Source organism: Hemitrygon akajei, chromosome 16, assembly GCF_048418815.1.
Source record: "Hemitrygon akajei chromosome 16, sHemAka1.3, whole genome shotgun sequence".
NCBI lineage: Eukaryota > Metazoa > Chordata > Chondrichthyes > Myliobatiformes > Dasyatidae > Hemitrygon > Hemitrygon akajei.
In genome coordinates, this window is record NC_133139.1 from 43,343,961 (window position 1) to 43,351,886 (window position 7,926).

General features: G+C 46.4%; 1 pseudogene; it reads right to left on the reverse strand.

The window, feature by feature from the left end:
• Nucleotides 1-2,455: 2,455 nt before the first annotated feature.
• Nucleotides 2,456-6,472, reverse strand: LOC140739647 (immunoglobulin lambda-1 light chain-like; annotated as a pseudogene).
• Nucleotides 6,473-7,926: the final 1,454 nt, after the last annotated feature.

Consider the following 7,926-nt stretch of genomic DNA (forward strand, 5'->3'; position numbering starts at 1 on the left):
CACAATCAGTACCCCTGTTCCTGCCTTCTCCCCATATCTCTTGGCTCTGCTATCTTTAAGAGCTCTATCTAACTCTTTCTTGAAAGCATCCAGAGAATTGGCCTCCACTGTCTTCTGAGGCAGAGCATTCCATAGATCCACAACTCACTGGGTGAAAATGTTTTTTCTCAGCTCTGTTCTAAATGGTCTACCTCTTTTTCTTAAACTGTGGCCTTTGGTTCTGGACTCCCCAAACATCAGGAACATGTTTCCTGTGTCTTGCAATCCCTTAATAATCTTATATGTTTCAATCAGATCCCCTTTCATCCTTCTAAATTCCAGTGTATACAAGCCCAGTCGCTCCAATCTTTCAACATATGACAGCCCCGCCATCCCAGGAATCAACCTCATGAACCTACACTGCACTCCCTCAATAGCAAGAATGTCCTTCCTCAAATTTGGAGACCAAAACTGAACACAATACTCCAGGTGTGGTCTCACCAGGGCCCTGTACAACTGCAGAATGACCTCTTTGCTCCTATACTCAACTCTCCTTGTTATGGAGTCCAACATGCCATTAGCTTTCTTCACTGCCTGCTGTACCTGCATGCTTACTTTCAGTGACTGATGAACAAGGACACCTAGATCTCGTTGTACTTCCCCTTTTCCTAACTTGACACCATTCAGATAGTAATCTGCCTCCCTGGTCTTGTCACCAAAGTGGGTAACCTCACATTTATCCACATTAAACTACATCTGCCATGCATCTGCCCACTCACCCAACCTGTCCAAGTCACCCTGCTTTCTCCTAACATCCTCCTCATAGCAAAAGAGGCCATTCAGCTCATCCACTCCGCCATTCCTCCATGGCTGATTCATTCCCATTTTTCTGTTTTGTCCACGTCCGCGTTGACACGTTTACTTATCAAGAAACTATCAATCTCCATTTTAAGTATACTTCATGACTTGGCCGGCACAGCTGTCTGTCACAATGAATTCCACAGACTCACCAACCTCTCATTGAAGAAATTCCTCCTCATCTCTGTTTGAAAGGGACATCGTTGTTTTCTGAGACTGTTCTGTCTAAGGGAGGGCAGCTTGGGAACAGGTCAGTGTGAGGTTTCTTTGTGTGATGGGAGTGGTGGATCTTGCCCATTGCAGGGTGGTATTTTAGTGAGTGTGCTTTCTTTCTCAGGAACTCAGTGCTGCAGTGTCTATGCTGTTGGAAGTTGAACCTGGGAATTCCCCTGAACTCTACCTTTCTATGCAAGTGCAAATGGCAGAGATCAAACTGCCAGCTGTACCAGGATTGCTGGGTCTCTCTTTACCTCTCCCTCTGTCACCCACCCCACCCCTCTCCCAACTGGTTCCCTTCCCGCCTTTCTGTCTCCTGGGCGTTTTTCTCTCTCATCCCCCCTTCGCTATCAGCTGTTTCTCTGTCACTCCCTCTCCCTATCCATCCTATCCATCTCTCCTTCCCTCTCTCAGTATCTCTCTTCCTCAGAACAGACACACACTCTTCCTCCCTCTGCCACCACTCTCATGCTCCTCAGTATGAACAGCAGCCCGGAAGCTGCCATTATCTGAAATCCCGGACCGAATCGCCCAGTGGTGACTACCACGTCCATCGAAGTAACGACAAGGGGGTGAGGGAGAGGTCAGCGGTAGTGGACTCTGAGTGAGGTGCTGGGGAGGGAGGGGAAGGGCCAAAATCGGAACAGGATTTGGGAAATGAATGCAGTGGCGCTGCAGATTGAGAGAGGGTGAGGGTTCAGCCGAGGAAGCATTGATCGGAGTGGGAAGGAGAAGGGAGGGAGGGCGAGGGTATGACTGGGAGAGTAGTGGAAAGGGGAGCAGTAGCTAGTGTAAAATAAATCCTGAACTACTGTGTCTCTGGACTCCGGTAGCTGCATACCATCACCCAATAGATAGTTGAGGAACAGTAATTCAATTTATTACTGGGAAGTTTACACTCCTTGTGACCCAACCATTTCAGATACCCAGACTTTCTAGTTTGTGTCAGTATTGGTAATTTCTGGAGAAACCTCATTAGCCCAGAACTTATCTACAATTTATTCCTCTCTCTATCAGTGCTGCCCCAGAAACTGATTATTTCCAGCCACGTTCAATTTCATTTCCTTTATCAACCTTCCCAAAACCAACTGCTTTGTTCTAATTTTACATCGCAGCCTAACAGTCAACCACCACCTTGACCCCGAATCTTTCCACAATGGAACTTCCCGTCCTTCGGTGCTGATGTTCGGTGTCCAAAGCTGCCGTAGAGATTTCCTAAACTTCAGGAAACCAGGACTCGAACCAAAGCAGAGAGACGTGTCACCTCTCTCTTCCCTCCTCCCACTCGATGTTAGAATAGGAAAAACACGAAAGATGACGAATACACACATGGAAATCATTCCTACACGGATCATATTTATTGATAGTTAGACACCGTTACCGTCCTGACGACGAATCACAATTTTATTAATAATTCTAATTAATCCAAACCCAATTTCAGAGAATACCATTCACCACTTGAAACTTCCAGAAGACAAGCAACTGTCCGAGTTAACACCGTGTTACCTCTCAGTAGGAAAAAGAACAAAATCAGCCTCGGGTACAAATATTCCAACATCAAACTGGAAAGTACAGAGAACGGAACAGAAGGGAAGTACAGAGATGAGCGAGTAAGAGTGGTAGAGGTGAAAGATACAAAGCGGTAATCTCCCGTTAATCAGGGAACACACAAGGCCGAAGCCGCGCTCTGTTTAACAGCTGGATTGTGTGACTGTTGCGGATATTGTCGAGGCTGCTCCTTGTTGAACTGAGCAGGAGTACCTCTTCCCACTGCTCCAGTCTGCGCCGGGCACCGTCAGGTAGCTGCTGAAACTGAAGGTTTTGTCCGCGTTCTGAGTCACCCCGCTGGTTTGCACCTCACTGCTCGTCGGACTGTCGTTCACTGTTCAGCTGACGACAGGGAAGCCTATCGACAATTTACTGACCAGGCAAACTAAGGTGCCCGATCCTTTAGAGGAGATCTCCTCGGCCGACGGCTCAAGTAGCTTCACTGAAGGGTCTGGGAGCTGCTGAGCTGGAACATAAAAGAGAAAAAATTTATTTCGAGTCGCGCCATAACGCTCGTCATTTCACAGTTTGACAGAATCGTGAGTAAGAGGTCTCAGCTTCATTGAGAGGGGCCCAGAGTTTCACGGGGAGACAGTAAAGTGCCCATGGAGGACAGTGGATGAAGGTCAACACGGAAAAACTAGAAATCTCCTCCAACCGGTGAAGCTGATCGGCGCTGGGTCATTTACGGAATTGAGAGACACACTGGCATCGAAGCGCCCCCACCCCAGAGTAGTTTAATGTGCCCACTCTCTTGGCCATCAGTGACATGTTCCTCCTCTTCCCTCCGCCCCACTCACCCATCACTAATGATCCCGCTGCTGTTGGGAAGTTAAACATCTCACAATCTGCTCTGCCCGAGTGGACGAGGGCTCCGATTGCGCGGTCCTGAGCTCCATGGAGCGGGGCGGGGCAGGTCGCTCTGTGATCTGTGATGTCGAGTGATTCGGCTCCCACTCACCGTGAGGGACGGGAGGTTAGATCCCAGAATCGGAGCTCTGGCCAAAGTCGGTGTAATGACCTGGATCGCTGAACAGTGGTTCTCGGAAAGGAGTATTGCTCAAGGGCAGGATAAAGGAGGCAAGGACTGGGCAGTGGGAGAGGGTCTGTTATCAGATGGTGAAGGACGAGAGTTCCACCCTCACTGGAAATTCAGTGAAAGTCCGAGGGCTGTTTCGTTGGAGAGTCCTAAACAATGACTTGAAACTGTTCATTCTACTGTGTTGACAACCACGGTAGAATGTCCGGACCCCACTGACACCTCAAGTCCCACTGTGTCCCTTCACTGGATCCCTTCACGTTCCTTCCTGTGAAACCACCACAAAAACTGACAAACTAACACGAGAGCAGGGAAAGCACCAATAAACAAAAAGTGTTAAATCATGGTTCGTCCGAAAACACAACCGAAAAGGGAAATGATTCATTAAAAGACGGAAACAATTCACCGAACACAACTCTATCAAGTAAAGCTGATGCTGGACACGAACACGATTAGATTGTAAATCAACATTTCCAGTGTAAAACTAGCTAGGACATTATAACGTATAACTTATGAATTGCTGGGTGACGGTATTTATCCCGTGGTTATTGCAGGAAATAGTTTCAAGGCACTTACCTGTAACAAAGAACTTGGTCCCTGGGCCGAACACCCACACGGTGTGGGATTCCGGGCATCCCAGGACCCTGTAATTCGGTAGAAAACACGGTCAGATGTTCCTGTGTCAGCATGAAACCAGATTTCACACATCCCGACTGTCCCGGATTGTGAGGGGCTGGAGGGGTTGAACTCTCAGCCGTATCGACAGACTGACATTAAACGACATCAAACACTCGATAGTGGGTGACGGGATTTGGAAACTTTCCAAATATAGCAAGATTAGCATTAGGAAATACCATATAATGGGTAAAATTAAAGTGACTTTATGAAGAGTGAATGATGAGAATGTTTTCTTTCGATATAAAGATGTGAAGTGTATCATGTTTGCGACCCCAGTTTTTGTTTTACCCTCTCTCACTGTGACCAGTAGCCACTGCCCAGTGATAAAAAAAACTTTTCGCAGTAATAAAAACACAAAATGCTGTTAGAACTCATCAGGCCAGACAGCGTCTATGGGAGGAGGTAGTGATGACGTTTTGGGCCGAAACGTCGTCACTACCTCCTCCCATAGATGCTGTCTGGCCTGCTGAGTTCTGCCAGCATTTTGTGCTTTTTAAAAAATTTATTTCCAGCATCTGGAGATTCACTCGTGTTGCCTTTCCGTAGTAATAGACGGCAGCGTCATTCATCTCCATGTTTTTTATGATCAACTGGTAAACGGTGCCGGCGCTGTTGGATGTCGACGTGAAACGGTCGCTACTAAACCCAGAGCCGTAGTTTGGGCTACCCCAAGAATAATAGTATTTTAGGATCCACTGTGGAACTGCTCACGGTGTCTGCTTGTACCAACTTACATAACTGTCTTCCTTTGTTCCGATGTCACAATTCAGCGTGGCCGTGGCTCCTGGACTCACCGACACGGTCGGATTCTGAGTCAGAGTCTGGGACTCTCCAGCTTTGAAAAATCAGGAATTGAACTTTAACCATTGACTCTTTAATGTGACCCTAAGACTCACTTTAGCAACCACTGCCTGTACTTACAACCCAGCCACACTGCCAGAGACCAGGAAAAGCACAGCGTCCGCGTCGTTGCTTCCCGTCAGCTTCCTGCCTCCCTACTGTCGATGGATCTGTGACTGACTGGCCGCCGCTGTCGGTGGAGCCCAGTTATAGAGCCATTCACACCGGGGAGGAAATCGATGCAAATCAGGGTGACCACGCTGACCAATCAGAACGGCGATCGGAAACCCTCCCTTTCGCCGCCACACATCGCTGGGTTAATGCAGTGACACCATCAGCAACTGACTGATCTGTTCAAATAGCTCGCGAATGAAGAGGTCTTTCATAGTCTGACGTTTCCCACCCTCTGCCTTCATTTCCCTGATTCCTTCCTTTGGTCCAGAGATGCCCCTCACACCTCCAGTGACAACAGAGCAGGACAGTGCAGGCTTCCGGTTCCCACATCAGTCTTTCAGCCATGGACTTCAAACCCACTCTGGCAGTCTGAGGTTCTAAATGTGGGGATTTAGATCAGAATCAGAATCAGTTTTATCATCACCGGCATGTGACGTGAAATTTGTTAATTTAGCAGCAGCTAGATTATGCAACACATAATCTAACAGAGAGAAAAAATAAAATAATATAAATAAAATAATCATAATAAACAAGTAAATCAATTACATATATTGAATAGATTAAAAACACATGTAAAAGCAAAAATACTATACGTTAAAAAGTGAGGTAGTATCCAAAGATTCGATATCCATTTAGGAATCGGAAGGTAGAGTGGAAGAAGCTGTCCCTGAATCACTGCATGTGTGCGTTCAGGCTTCTGTACCTCCTACCTGATGGTAACAGTGAGAAAAGGGCATTTACCGGAAAGTATTTAACATGAATGTAAGAATTAAAAGCAATTGAACGTGTATTCTTGTAAATATATTTTCATTATGAATAAAGTTTATTTTGATATAAAACAAACTTGTACTGCCCCAGTTCAGCGTTCTCCCGCTACTGGAGAGTGAGAGAAGCCGGATTGTAGGAGTGTATCACAGATGGAGTTAGTTGACACACACACCAGGTCCCTGAGCGACATACACTTTGATGGTACAGCTTCCGGCAATACAGCCTGTCATTCCGTAAAGCTAACACTAGAGGGCAACACTGACCAACCAAAGAGGTCAGATCTCAACCGAGCACGGACTTCATGCGACACCGCCTTCGGCGTCGTCTCGTCTGGACTACAGCAGCTAGCAATCCAAACGTACCTTTGCTCATTGCGGCCAAAATTCAGCGTTAGAAGTTTGAAAAGGAACATCTAAACAAGCCTGATGCATGTTGGAAGCAAGTCCTGTGGACTGATTAAGTTAAAATAGAACTTTTTGGCTGTAATGAGCAAGGGTATGTTTGGAGAAAAAAAGTGTGCAGAATTTTATGACAAGAATACCTCTCCAACTGTTAAGCACTGAGGTGGATCGATCATGCTTTGGGCTGATGTTGCAGCCAGTGGAACGGGGAACATTTCACTGATAGAGGGAAGAATGAATTCAATTATATACCAGCAAATTCTGGAAGCAAATATAACATCATCTGTAAAAAATCCGAAGATGAAAAGAGGATGGCTTGTACAACAGGATAATGATCCCAAATATACCTCAACATCCACAATGGACTACCTCAGGAGGTGCAAGCTGAAGGTTTTCTTATGGCCCTCACAGTCTCCTGACCTAAACATCATCAAGAATCTGTAGATAGACCTCAAAAGAGCAGTGCATGCAAGACGGCCCAAGAATCTCACAGAACTAGAAGCTTTTTGCAAGGAAGAATGGGTGAAAATCTCCCAAACAAGAGTTGAAAAACTCTTAGCTGGCTACAAAAAAGCGTGTACAAGCTGTGATACATGCCAAAGGGGGTGTTACTAAGTACTGACCATGCAGGGTGCCCAAATTTTGCTTCAGGCCCTTTTACTTTTTTTAAATTTTGAAACTGTAGAAGATGGAAATAAAGTGATCTTGCTTGTTTGTGTGTTGTATAGAACCTTTGGAAAAGCCATCAGAAACACAAGAGCATAAAATGTGTGACCTTGACAGACAATGGAGGGACCCGAATGAAACGTTCCCTGTGCATGGACGGATTTACCATGCTCCACTCAGATGTGAAGTCGGTTCACAAATTGATCAGCGTAGCTAAGCAGTCAGGCTGGCAACTCAAACTACTCACAGAGCTGGTTGCCAGTTACCAATGAGTGAGGCCATGTTTTCTGGCAACTGGCCCAACTGATACGATGTCTCCTTCATCATCAGGTCTGCTTAAGCGAGGGTGCTGGGGATCTTGTTCTGAGGGGCCAGGGGCTGCAACAGAAATTGACTGGAGTGGATTGGGAAGGTAGAGTGGGACTGTGAGGAGGATGCTCCTATCATTAAGTGAGAAGAACTAGCCATCCAGTGTGAGGTGTTCTCAGGGCTGCTACACTTGATGCAGATGTGGTCTATCCCCCCGCTCTGCTCCTTTAGTTTGGAAATGACCCAGATTGTCATCCAGTTCATCTGAGAATCTAAGATGGAGCAAATAAGACTTGTGCATTGTCCAATGTGCAGGTCCTTGGACGAAGCAAAAGTGTTCAAAATGATCCCATTACCGCGTTGAGAACATTCATGTGTTGCTGCTTCAGACTGTGTATGGAACTGAAGCATGTGGGCACCAAGTATCATTATTGAGGTTCTATCTGTACC